We start from the raw sequence: 13,469 nt of genomic DNA on the forward strand, positions 1-13,469 counted from the left end.
GTAAGCGGTAGAGGATGGATGGATGAACTATCCGGTTTTACAATGTGGCAAGAGAGAACCAGAACTATTATGAAGCAGCTGTCTATATTGTCAAAAGATTCATTTCTTTGGTTTTAAATCGGGGAGGGGGGGGGGGGGCATGCTGTTTATTTGGCAGCTGTAGCTCCACTTGATGACACCACCTGTCGTTGATTACGTTCCGATAACAGCACGCCCTCGTGCTCGAGTCCTAGCATATTGTGGAATTTTAGGCCTTTTAGCCCACTGCTTTTATCGAACCCTCATTTCACACTGTTGTTGCTGTTTTGCAGAATTGTCTCGACATCCGGAAGTAACCTTAAATTCAGCACGTCTCATTATGTTCAATGCAGCTCAGTCCGGCTGGTTAAACAGATCCTGGTACACCCAAGGCTATTGTATATGAGTGATTGCTCGAAGAATATCATTATTCAGCCGTTTTCCAAGACAACAAACCCCACCAAGGTTTCTCATGCGCCTCGGTTCCTTTTCCTGTGAGTTATTAGATATAACTTGCGTGATGTATGACCTGCGTGCGTTCACGTGGACGCTCCTCCCGGTGCCGAATTATGAGCGCGGTGCTCGTATTATTTCCGTCCGTGTACTCGCGTGTAGTTGGGGAGCCTTTGTGCTGCTCTCCAGCACATTTGAATGAATTGCCATGAGAGCTGGGTTCGATTCATTCGGAGCTTTTGACTACTAACAAGCTGATTTAGAAGCGAGCTCGGGGAGCTGCACTGGCACCTAACGAGTCATTCTTGAGAAGGTTGAAGTTTGTTTCGAACATACTGTCGCCATATTTTCCTCCATAGCGTTGTCCGGTTGGTCAGAAGGTGTTAATCAGTTTTCTTTAACAGCAGCTCTGACTGTAGTTCCGACTGTAATCCAAATCCGTCTCTCCATCCATTTCCTGCAGCGCTTATCCTACACAGGGTCCTGGGGCCTATCCCAGGGGACTCGGGGCACATATCCTGGACCGGGTGCCAACCCATCCCAGAGCACACGCTCGCACACACTCACGGACCCATTCACACGCTACGGCAATTTAGAGATGCCAATCAGCCTACGAAGCTGAGGGGAGGAAACTAGAATAGTTTCATGATCGTCTTCTCCTCCTTCTTCTCCTCCTTCTTCTCCTCCTTCTCCATCTTCCCCTCCTACTTCTCCTCCTTCTTCTTCTCCTTCTCCTTTTTCTCCTTCTTCTCCTCCATCTTCCCCTCCTACTTCTCCTCCTTCTTCTTCTCCTCCTCCTCCTTCTCCTTTTTCTCCTTCTTCTCCTCCATCTTCCCCTCCTACTTCTCCTCCTCCTCCTCCTTCTTCTTCTTCTTCTTCTCCTCCTCCTTCCCCTTTTTCTCCTTCTTCTTCTCCTTCTCATCCTCCTCCTTCTTCTCCTCCTCCTTCTCCTACTTCTCCTCCTCCTTCTTCTCCTTCTTCTTCTTCTTCTTCTTCTCCTTCTCCTTCTCCTTCTTCTCCTCCTCCTTCTCCTTCTTCTCCTTCTTCTTCTCCTTCTCATCCTCCTCCTTCTTCTCCTCCTCCTCCTCCTTCTTCTCCTCCTTCTTCTCCTTCTCCTCCTCCTTCTTCTCCTCCTTCTTCTTCTTCTCCTCCTACTTCTCCTCCTTCTTCTCCTTCTTCTCCTCCTTCTTCTTTTTCTCCTTCTTCTTCTCCTCCTACTTCTCCTCCTTCTCGTCCTTCTCCTCCTACTTCTCCTCCTCCTGCTTCTCCTTCTTATTCTTCTTCTCCTCCTCCTCCTTTTTCTCCTTCTTCCCCTCCATCTTCCCCTCCATCTTCCCCTCCTACTTCTCCTTCTCCTTCTTCTTCTTCTCCTCCTCCTCCTTCTCCTTTTTCTCCTTCTCCTCCTCCTCCTTCTTCTCCTTCTCCTCCTCCTTCTCCTTCTCCTTTTTCTCCTCCTCCTTCTCCTCCTCCTCCTCCTTTTTCTCCTTCTTCTTCTCCACCACCACGTACCACAGTCAGTGCAATGAGGGCATGTAAAGAAGCATCTCCTTTCCTCCAGCATTAATGGAAGTGCTCCACGTTGAAGGACCATCGTTTTACAATGAATACTTCTCCCCGTGATAATTTAGTGGTGCTTATTGCACACAGCCCTCGTTTAAACAAGCAAAAAGAACCTTTCATAACATCCTAAACAGAACACTGAGAGCAATTTAACTCCTCGCGGCTCTTAACTAAAGAGCAGCCTTTTGTTTCAGCGCACCACACATACCATTACCGCTCTCGTCATTGATCAGCAGCCCTACCTGGAGTTCATCCACAGCTTTTGATGCGTTTACCAGATCCCGACCTCAATACGTGACTGTAAATAAAGGATGACGAGCGAGATGAGAGGAGGAAAAGAATACGGTGTTGTCGTGAGCGTGGAGCGTGGCATTGTTCCGCCGAGCACGTATGTCGCTAATGGGTTCGGGTGCAGAGGTGAGCTCAGTACAACAACATTGCAGAACTTTAATGGAGCCGGATGTGTCTCATTCCGCGAGCCGCGCATCAGCCTCTATTGTTTGCTGATGCGCGTGTTTTGGGATGAAAGTGTCGCACTTTACATCGAGTGGTTCACATTCAAGCGGCAGCATATATGCCATTTTCAAACAATAGCTGTATATAATGAGAAGTTTTAAAAATGAAGAGCACAGCCTCTAGGATTGCATTTACTTTGCAGCTGTTTTCTTTTTTATGCAAAGCAAGTGAAATGAGTCTTCAGTCTTACGGAACTTACAGAACGGAGCTGTCAAAGAAACCGTTGAAAAGTACTCTTTTAACTTTAGTTATGGAAACGCTATCACTAGCTTCATGTTCCCTCATTTCTTTGCTTGAGCATTTGCACGAGCTCTCGCGTGTTTGAAGTTGTGTGTGCCTTCGCATGTTGATGTCCTGTCTGTGAATAAAATTGCTATTCGAAATTTCAGCTGCTCATTTTTCACAGCCGTTTCTTCGCTTAGGAGAAATCAGTAATATCGCATTCTTGTGTGCGCACTCGCATGAGCTCTCGCATGTTTGAAATGTGGTTGTGCTCTTGCATAGCGATGCCCCGTCTGTCGGGGGTGGTGGGGGGGGAGGTGCGGGATCTTATTCGAGAATTCAGCTTTTCTGTTTTTCATAAATGCGGTCCTTTTGCTTGTCAGAAACAATTAACATACCGTTCGGATGTGTGCATTCGCGTGAGCTCTCGCGTGCTTGAAATTGTATACGCTCTCGCATGGTCGATGTCCTTGATGTAAATTGAATTTGCTGTTTAGAAATTTTCACTCGTTTCCCCCTTTCGAGTTTCCTTGTTCATGAGAGGTCATTAACATATCGTTGTTGCCGGTACATTCGCGTGAGCTCTCGCGTTTTTGAAAGTGTTCGGCGAAGTGTTTCCACCGGTTCCTTCTGTTCCCGACAGTCAAGACGGAGCTTTAATTACATCCTATCTGTGTATTTCTGTCAAATCTAAACAGCTGCTGCGAGTCAATGAGACAGAACGTCGTTAACCAGTCGACAGGACAGGAAGAATAAACGAGCTTTTGTTTCTCCAGCGGCTGATTAGCAGAGGGGACTTTCTCATCCTGTGTGAAGTTTCAGCTGATCTGCAGCGCCGGGCTCTTTTGTTTGTTCTCAAACAAAGCTGGTGCGCGAGAGTAATAAATCAGCGTCCGTAACAACGTGCTGTTCACCGGGTCGTGCTTTGTGACGTTACTGAAACAGACGTTCGTTTTCTCCCGGTTTATACCGTCGGAGCTTTTTGTCTGGAAACGGAGGCGTTTGTTTTGGATTTATCGCATTTTGTGAAATTCGCCTTGTGTCGTTCTGTGCAAAACCCCGTGCTTTCATTCTGATGGCGCTCCAGATTTGTCTCATGGATGTGTATCCGTTACCGGTGTTGCTCGTGGCCATGCACTGTCCAGATTTCCCATAAGAAGTTCCCACTAGGCAGGTTTTTTTTTTCATTTACGCACCCGTTTAAGGGTAAAATAATTCCCCAGGAGCCCCTTATACGTTATCATCAATTCATTTGAGCCATAAGAGCTTTTTTATTACAGCTGTTGTATTATTGGCAGCACTTCCTGGTTTTATTTCAATTGCAGTTAGTGTTAACGTAACCATGTTTATGTATTGTCATGTGCTTTCGCATTTTTTAATTCCTCTATGTCTTCTCTGTGTGTTCTCATGAGCTTTCTCATTTTATATCTCTATATGTGCTTTCACATTTTTTTTAAATCTCTATATGTATTGTCGTGTGCTTTCGCATTTTTGAAAAAGCTCTGTATGTATTGTCGTGCTTTCGCGTTTATCTCTATATGTATTGTGCTTTCGCATTTGTTTGATCACTACATGTATTGTCATGTGGTTTTCGCATTTTTAAAAATCTGTGTATTGTGCTTTCGCTTCTGTTTTATATCTACATGTATTGTCATGTGCTTTCGCATTTTTTAGATCTTTATATGTATTGTAAAGTGCTTTTGCAGGTTTGAAGTCCTATATATGCATTTTTCGTGTGCTTACGCGTTTTTGAAGTCCTCTGTGCTCTCATGTGCTTTCGCATTTTTGAAGTCCTCTGTGCTGTCATGCGCTTTCGCATTTTTGAAGTCCTCTGTGCTCTCATGTGCTTTCGCATTTTTGAAGTCCTCTGTGCTGTCATGCGCTTTCGCGTTTTTGAAGTCCTCTGTGCTCTCATGCGCTTTCGCAGTTTTTGAAGTCCTCTGTGCTCTCATGCGCTTTCGCATTTTTGAAGTCCTCTGTGCTGTCATGCGCTTTCGCGTTTTTGAAGTCCTCTGTGCTCTCATGCGCTTTCGCAGTTTTTGAAGTCCTCTGTGCTCTCATGCGCTTTCGCATTTTTGAAGTCCTCTGTGCTGTCATGCGCTTTCGCAGTTTTTGAAGTCCTCTGTGCTCTCATGCGCTTTCGCAGTTTTTGAAGTCCTCTATATGTATTGTCCTGTGCTCCTGGGTTTATGTAGTCCTGTATATGTATTTCGTATGCGCTCTCGCATGTTTGAAATTCTTTCCGCGTATTGTTCTCGCATGTTTGAAGTCGCGCCTGTGCTGTCGCATGTTTTGAAATCCGGTGCGTGTTTTCGCATTGTTTGAAGTCGCACCCGTGCATTCACACGCTTTCGCACGTTTGATGCCGTGTACATTTGTTCTCTCGCGTAGCTCAGATCCTGTGTATTCGCCGCCGTTGCACGATTCGCATGAGCTCGCGCATGTTTTTGAAATGGTGTATACTCTCGCATGGCTGCTGAATAAAATGACTGAATATAAATTGAATTATTAGGAAATTTGCAGGAGTCATAACTGTGGTTTGCTGATAAAAAAAAATTGTTCTCAAGCTGACTTTCTGGTTTAGTAGTCGGGTGTGTGTGTGTGTGTGTGTGTGTGTGTGTGTGCGTGCGCGTGTTTGGCTGTTAATTGTTGTGTGAACTGCTTTTGGAGTTACCCCAAGTGTGTGCGGCCCTGATAATGAAATTCGGCATCACAGTGCCAACACAGTGATGAACCGCCAATCATCTCTGCATGCTTGATTTCACCCTGACTGGCTAAAGCTGTTTTATGCGTTTGGGCATGTGTGCGTTTGTGTTTGTTTCAGAAAAACCCTTCACATAGTGAAATTTGGACGTTTCCTACTGTAAGAACTACAGACTTTCCTGAACGGAAACAAGTTTAGTTTAAGCTCTGGTTATCTGATTACTGAAAAAAAAAATAGACACATTTTCCCCCCAATAAAGATGACGAATCGAAACTCTCCGATATGAGCTGACCCGCTGGGAGCCCCGCCCCCTCCGCCCGTCTCAGATAAGTAATAACTCGGCCGGTGCTCTTGTCTCATCAGTTTTCCCGCTTGAAATATGTGGCCTTGCTTTTTCTTTTTTTTTTGCTCATGAAGGGGGCTGACTGGGGGAGCGTTTATTATTATCCGTGTATTAAAAAGGCAAAACAAAATGAAACATAACGGAGACTTGGCTGCTTTCCACACTCACGCCACGGCCCCACTGACTGAGGGAGAGGGGGGGAGAGAGAGAGAGAGGGGGAGAACATGTTAAATATCCAGTTACAAATAATAAGGTTTGGTGCATTCATTTGCTCACTCCTGCTAAACCACGCCCCTTCCCCCCCGCCACAGTGAAATAAAGTCTATTAATATGTGTGACTTTCCTAACGTTAGACAAATAATCTAATTAACTGACACACGTTTGTCTATCGTTACCCAAATCGAACGTACCCGGATATATTTTAGCTAACGTAAGACTAATAATATCGTTAATTGACACGTTCTTGTCTAACGGTAGTCGAGGTCGTAAGTTTACGTACGCCTCGCACAATCTGCAAAATGTTAATGATAGCTGTTCATGAGTCCCACTGTTCATCTAGTACCGCCCTTCAGGAGCTACATAAGATAGTTACATGTTTCCCAGAAGACAAAATAATAATTCATCCTGTTCAAAAGTTTACCCCCCCCCCCCCTCCTTTTTTTTTTTTTTGGTCCAAAAGAAGCAATGTATTTGGTTGAAAGATTGTAACTTCTTTTTACCAGAACAGGAGGAAAGAAAGTGTGCATGTTTTCATGTTTCAGGTTTTTTCCTCCCATGCGCCTGATGGTTACTGTAAAACCTCGTATTTACGCGCAGTCTGATTTCTACATCAGACGAGTCATTTGTGAGAAGACTATACTGAAAACTTTATTATTATTATTATTTTTTAAAGGGTTCCTCCCACGTTCTTCGACAGGCTACACGTTATTCCTCACTCGCCGGACTTTGTATTGAAGCTGTACAGTAGTCGTATGCAGTGTTTTAAGGGACTTGCCGAGGACATGAAAAATGTAGCTGTCCTTTTTTTAATCGTGTGAGCGCAGCGTGTGTCGGGATCGTTCACACTCCGACTGCTACAGCTGGACAAAAGTGCAGTTCTTAATCAAGCTCTGTTTAGACTTTAAAAACGGCTAACTTAAAAATAATGAAGAGGAGGAAGAATGTAGCGTCGAGGTCGACTTTAGGCCCCGACCCGGAGAGGAATTGATGGTATTGAATTATTGATTATGCCTGGTGAAGGTAGGGGGATGTGTGACTACAAGGTAAGTAGATGATTACTGATCTTATTTCTGCCCCTCACACACACGCGCACACACACACACACACACGGACACTTCGGTGTGGCGTAATTGGTGTTGAGGTGAGGCCAGCTCACGTTTCCTCGCCTCGCGCCGATTCTTGGTAGAGAAGATTTAATCAGGCTTTGTCTCCTTCATTGAGCAGAAGACAATTCTAGCGTGGTCTCAGGCCCTCCGGTGAACACGCTGTTTCTCATTACTCTAATTGTGATTCTGCGAGCACTCGAGTCCGGCGAGTGTCATCAAGTTAGCGAGGCTGTCCGTGTGCAGCGGAGAAGGCAGCCGGACGTGATCAGAGGCAGAAAGAGACAAGTAGCTGTTTAATTTTCTGACTGTCCGCACCTCCTCTTTTAAATGCCACCTTTAGAAGTGTGTGTGTGTGTGTGTGTGTGTGTGTGTGTGGTGAGATGGTGTCAGGACAGAATTATAAGAGAGTCTGGCAGCCCGACAGAGAAACCGTGTAGTATATTTTAGCATTAGTGTTGTCTCGCCCATTCGAATGACAGATTCACTTCTTGTTAAATGAGCTTTATTTTTCCTGGCGAAAGGGGGCGTGGCCTCGGTGTCTGAATCAACTCACTGAAGGAGGTGTGTCCACAATGTGTGTCTGTCTATCTCAGTGAAGGAGGTGTGGCCTCTGTGTCTCAGTCTCAGTGAAGGAGGTGCGGCCTCTGTGTCTGTCTCAGTGAAGGAGGTGTGGCCTCTGTGTCTCAGTCTCAGTGAAGGAGGTGTGGCCTCTGTCTCAGTCTCAGTGAAGGAGGTGTGGCCTCTGCGTCTCAGTCTCAGTGAAGGAGGTGTGGCCTCTGTGTCTCAGTCTCAGTGAAGGAGGTGTGGCCTCTGAGTCTCAGTCTCAGTGAAGGAGGTGTGGCCTCTGTGTCTCAGTGAAGGAGGTGTGGCCTCTGTGTCTCAGTGAAGGAGGTGTGGCCTCTGTCTCAGTCTCAGTGAAGGAGGAGTGGCCTCTGTGTCTCAGTCTCAGTGAAGGAGGAGTGGCCTCTGTGTCTCAGTCTCAGTGAAGGAGGTGTGGCCTCTGGGTCTCAGTGAAGGAGGTGTGGCCTCTGTGTCTCGGTGAAGGAGGTGTGGCCTCTGTGTCTCAGTGAAGGAGGTGTGGCCTCTGTCTCAGTCTCAGTGAAGGAGGTGTGGCCTCTGTGTCTCAGTCTCAGTGAAGGAGGTGTGGCCTCTGTGTCTCAGTCTCAGTGAAGGAGGTGTGGCCTCTGTGTCTCAGTCTCAGTGAAGGAGGTGTGGCCTCTGTGTCTCAGTCTCAGTGAAGGAGGTGTGGCCTCTGTGTCTCAGTCTCAGTGAAGGAGGTGTGGCCTCTGTCTCAGTCTCAGTGAAGGAGGAGTGGCCTCTGTGTCTCAGTCTCAGTGAAGGAGGTGTGGCCTCTGTGTCTCAGTCTCACTGAAGGAGGTGTGGCCTCTGTGTCTCAGTCTTGTGCTCTCGTCAACACATTTTCTCATTATCATAATCAGTTGATTATATAATCAACATGGTTAAATTGCTTTAATTGCATCTTGCACGTCTCAGATGTTCAGATCTACTGGACGCACAAGTGACTGTTCCTCATCAAGCACTAATCCGTTTGTGAAATCATCAGGCCCTTCATCTGTCCCGTCTCTTATTATGAGCAGCTTTTATTGCTGAAGTCAATAATTTTCAATAGAACTCAATAACTTTTCATTGCGGTAACTCAATATTTGTAAGCGTTAATAATACGCGTCGTTCTGGTTTTAATGATGGATGAGGTTCATAGCCGCTGCAGCCCCAGAGTTCAGCAGCGTCTCCTGCTTATAGTGGTAATGAGACCGATGGCTGAGAAGACACTTTATTACGCCTCAGTGGGATCTCGTTTAAAAAATGACACGGGCAAAGGAACCATTAGTATTTTATTAAAGCATCAAGGGAAGTAAAGTGGATTTTATTGTCATTCCTCCATGTAACTCGTATACATTCTTCAGCGCCGTGGTGCAGCACACAGTACAGCAGCACGGTACACAGGACTAAAGCGCAAATATATATATTTATATATTTATAAAATGTAAACTTGGGATTGTAAAGTGTCCATTTTTTTGTTTTTGTATCAAATGTTATTTGGATCATCTTTTCGTCCTCTCCTTTCGCCGTTACAACGCTCAGTCCATTCAGACTGAGCTCCGCCCCCCGGACCACAGCCAATGGGATGATTGCGTTATAAAACAGCGCCACCTTCAAGCACCTACGACTGTTATAAACATGCGAACAATCGCTTTTTCACATAAACACGTTAGTCTGTTCACAGTTTGCATTTGTATTCCGCTTCAGGTTTTTGTTTTTAAGCATTATTGCTTTCTTTCTTCCTCTTCCCCAAAGCTCTTGCTTCGTGATAGCAGTGCACAGTTTAATTAATAAGACCTACATATACTGTTAATACCCATTTATCATTTCTCAAGTGGGACAGATGCACTAGGCCACAAGAGAAGCCCACTACCGCTTTCTAACTCGGCTATGATTCATTCCCTCTGTGATTCATTATGAGAGAGCGGTATAAAGGAGTAGATAAAGAAATAGCAGTCGTTTTTGAAAAATTCTAAGGCGGATTAATCTGAACTTTATTCACCGAAGGGTCTCATCAGATCATTCAGTGGTCCATTAGACACCTGAAGCTTTAATAACTCTGAGGCGTGAATATGAGTATGTCAAAGTCTGTCACTTCTAATTAAAAAAAAAAACAAAAAAAAAACAGTAACCCTGAAGCAAACCATCCACGTAATCCGTTATTGTCCCTGCTTGGGTTAAAATGGCGTCTCCCGGCTCGTTGTGAAGAATCCGAACGAATGAATGAACGTGACCTTTAGCAGTGGCACTTCTCAGTGATTTGCACCCCAGAATACAGCAGCGGAATAATTAACGTAATAAATTCAACACACTGTAATCGCCGACTCCTTCGGCAGCCAGGCGAACAAACGAGTCGATTCCTTAGCGAACACACTTAAACGGAATCATGCGCTGCTTGTATATTAGGATATTGTAGCGTCGCGGTGCTGTGTTCATGCATTTTAATTTTTAGGAGCAGTGTTCACTTTCACATCGAGTCCTGTCTGCGTGGTGGTGGTGGGTTTTTTTTTTGTTTTTTTAAATTGTTCAAATTATTCTTATGATTTAAATCATCTAGCTTAACTCGGTACTTGGATTTTATTTGATTTCACATGAAAGAAAAGTTACAAACACCTGCACACGTTAAATATTCATACACTCGTCTCATCAAGTATGGAAGTACCTTCCCGCGGTACCGTTGCCGAGCCGCATGACTCGACGGAACGTTTTTTCAAACGAACAAACAAAAAACATCACGCTGAAATGGATGACTCGATTCAGCCGATGCTTCATTCGCGAAATGGTGTTTATTTTCTTGACGTAACCGGTGGAAACGTCTGACGTGACGGCGTTCTGATTAACCGCGCGCACGTGCAGCGTTTAGCTCGAGTCTAACGAACGTCTCGGCGGATGAAAGATTCCTACAGTGTGTTTTTCTTTGTTTACGTTCACGACTGAGTGATTACACCGCGGTCTATTCTTCTCTTTCTACTTCTTTTCCTTGGGGTTTTTTTTTTTTCTTTTTCTTTTCAAAAAATGCACCTTGTGGGAAATCCGAACACGCCAGCGTTGGAAAATTACATCGAGTTTTATGTTCCGGACCAGTTTGTGATGACCAAACAGAAACATCGGCAGGGATGTTAAAAAAATAAATAAATAAAAAGCCTGTTTCGCTGTACACTATACAGGATTAAAACTACATCCGTCGGGCTCTTCCCTTCATAAATTACCGAGCGGAGGCTTTCGGGTTCTAAAATACATTGAGATTGAACGCCGAGTTAACGGCAGCGTGTCCGGAAATGGATCTGTGCAGGACACACTTTGCCAAAAGCAGCACAGAGATGTACGAGATGAAATGAACAAGAAGAATTGCAACGTTCAGTCTTCTGTTGCCTCAACAACTAATCTGTACTGTACAGTTTCAGGCTTGAGGTTGAAAGGATTTTTTTTTTTTTTTACGACCAGGTCGTGGCAGACTAAATGAAACACCATCAACCATCGTGTCACCGGGAAAACGCTTCATGTGGTGAAAATTTCTATTATATATATATATAGAGAGAGAGAGAGAGAGAGAGAGTTCGTTCTGAAAACTACATGCTCTTCACAAGCAGAACGACTGTTAAAGCACCCCCCAACCCCATTTCCTCAAATTTGATTATCTGACCATTTTCACCCACTACCTACACCTTATATCCAAAAGTATGTGGACACCTGACCATCACACCCGCATGTGGATGACACAAGCGTATCCCTTGACTAGAACTAAGAGGCCCAAACCTGTGCACAAAGCGAGCTCCGTGAAAACATGGTGCGTCGAGGTTGGTGTAGAAGAGCTCGAGTGTCCTGCACAGAACCCTGACCTCAACCCCATCGAACATCTTTGGGATGAACCCTAAATGTGTGGGCCTGAGCTCAATTATGCTCTTGTGGCATGATGAGCACAAATCCCCGCAGCCACGCTTCAAACTGTAGTGGAAAGCCTTCTGAGAAGGGTGCAGGTTATTATAAGAGCAAAGGGGGAACTATTAAATATACGAGTGCGACGGTAAGGTGTCCACAAAACCCGTTGGCCATATTGTGTAGTTCTATATCATACGACGCCTACCCACTGGAGAGGGTGAACGTTAACTGCGAGATGCTTGATGCCAGCCAGTCGCGTCTTTTCAAACTGCCGCGTCACGGGGCTGAGGAAAGTGCTAGCCATCCTTTTCGACGTACGTGAGCTCGCAGGTGCCCGTGATTACCTAGTGTCGCTCTGATGGACTGGAGACAGAGTAATGCCGACGTTATCGGAGGAAAGCAAGACCCGCGGTTCCTCAGACGTCCGTCCGGTATTTTTTTTTTTGCGAGTCCTCAATGCGCACGCCGGTAGGCCGCCCACGTCTGGGAAGATTCAGCACTGTTCCAAGTTTCTCAGTTTTGGAGATCATCGCTCTCACTGTGGTTTGCTGGAGTCTTCGAGCATTAGAAATGGCTTCCCAGCGTAATCTGTTTCTGCAACCAACTTTCTCATCTCTTCAAGATGAGATTTTTTTGGATCGCGGCGTATGGAGATCTTTTAACTTGCTCCACATTGCTGGAAAGGGTCTATATAAGGGCTGGCAGTAATCAAGCCTGGGTGTGTCTGGTCTAATTGAACCCATTTAATCAATTAAATTTGCTTAATTGGTTGATTTGGAAGTAACTAAGTGGCCGGTTACTTTCTCCACACAGGACCAGTTGGTCTTGCCTTTCTAACGTTTGCCTTTAATGGATGAAATGAGCGTCTAAAAGCACTACTTTATGTTTACTCAGTTCTCTTCGTCTTTAAATCTACAACTAAATGCGATGAGTATGCAGAAATAGAAGAAATACTTTTTCCACAGCACTGCATTAGGATAATATTGTAAACCTTTTATTTTTTTTTTTTAATGCAGATGTAGAGTTATTGTACTTGAACACAAAACCCGGCTCGAATTGAAACGGAACCGTTGCCATCATGACTGTGTTCTGAATGCTTTACGGCTTTGCTCCGGCGTTATTTACATATCTATTGGAGAGAAACACAATGGACTCACAGCTCGTCCCTCCGTCTCCGGAGACCAAAGATAACTAGCCAAAGTAACATCCTGTCAGGTTTAATACTTCACTGCGTATCCTTTGCAAGCCATTCAGCTCATGCCTCACTAGTGTCTTGAATACATTTCTCTTCCTATAGCTTCATTCACACTGAGCATAGCTTCATAACTTCACATAGTAAACCGTCACGGGGGGAAAAATTCAGAGCGGATTATTTTAAATACCCCAGTGAATTAAAAAAAAAAAAGAAGCTGCAAATCAAAGTGATGGGGATCAGAAATGGTACATTCTTATCAAGAATAAGAGTGAGTAGGCTGGATATGTCCCCAGGCTAAATGTTTACCCAAAAACAAGCGCTCGATTTTGAACGGCGTATCGCCGCCGCCTTTCGTTCCACCCCGATGCGTCGTCTTTCGTTATCGCTCCCGGTCGTCGATCCGTGAGATTTTTCTTTTCTCTCTGCCGCACGTCAAGCAGGCCACGCAGCAGAAACGCGTAGCTGTACGTTACGATTCACGCTGAGGCCGGTGCTCCGCCGCTCTGCCGCTCTGCTCAAGGCTAAAGTGATAAAACGGTGATGGAGATATTGCAATAAAGGTATCGCTGAAGAAAGCTGATATAATCCTGTACTTCTTCAGAGAGCTGGAGAACAGCGTGTATGAGGAAAAACTTATGAAATTAAAGACTTTTATTTTCCGTGGGCCGGCAGTGAAGTACCGCAGAGTCATCA

The 13,469-nt window shown here is 45.1% G+C and overlaps 1 protein-coding gene across 13 annotated transcripts in view; it reads left to right on the forward strand.

Moving 5' to 3' along the window:
- gpat2 (glycerol-3-phosphate acyltransferase 2, mitochondrial) overlaps positions 1 to 13,469 on the forward strand; it is a 146,223-nt gene that overhangs the window by 54,983 nt on the left and 77,771 nt on the right. The window contains exon 1 of one of the 13 annotated variants that reach the window (XM_053624160.1): positions 6,738 to 7,078. The exons of the other annotated variants lie outside the window; for them this stretch is intronic. The gene's annotated coding sequence lies outside the window, so the exon portion shown is untranslated. Of the gene's footprint in view, positions 1 to 6,737; positions 7,079 to 13,469 lie in introns of those variants that run through there. 13 annotated transcript variants of the gene reach the window in all.

This window comes from Ictalurus furcatus, chromosome 5 (genome assembly GCF_023375685.1).
Source record: "Ictalurus furcatus strain D&B chromosome 5, Billie_1.0, whole genome shotgun sequence".
In the NCBI taxonomy this organism is placed as follows: domain Eukaryota; kingdom Metazoa; phylum Chordata; class Actinopteri; order Siluriformes; family Ictaluridae; genus Ictalurus; species Ictalurus furcatus.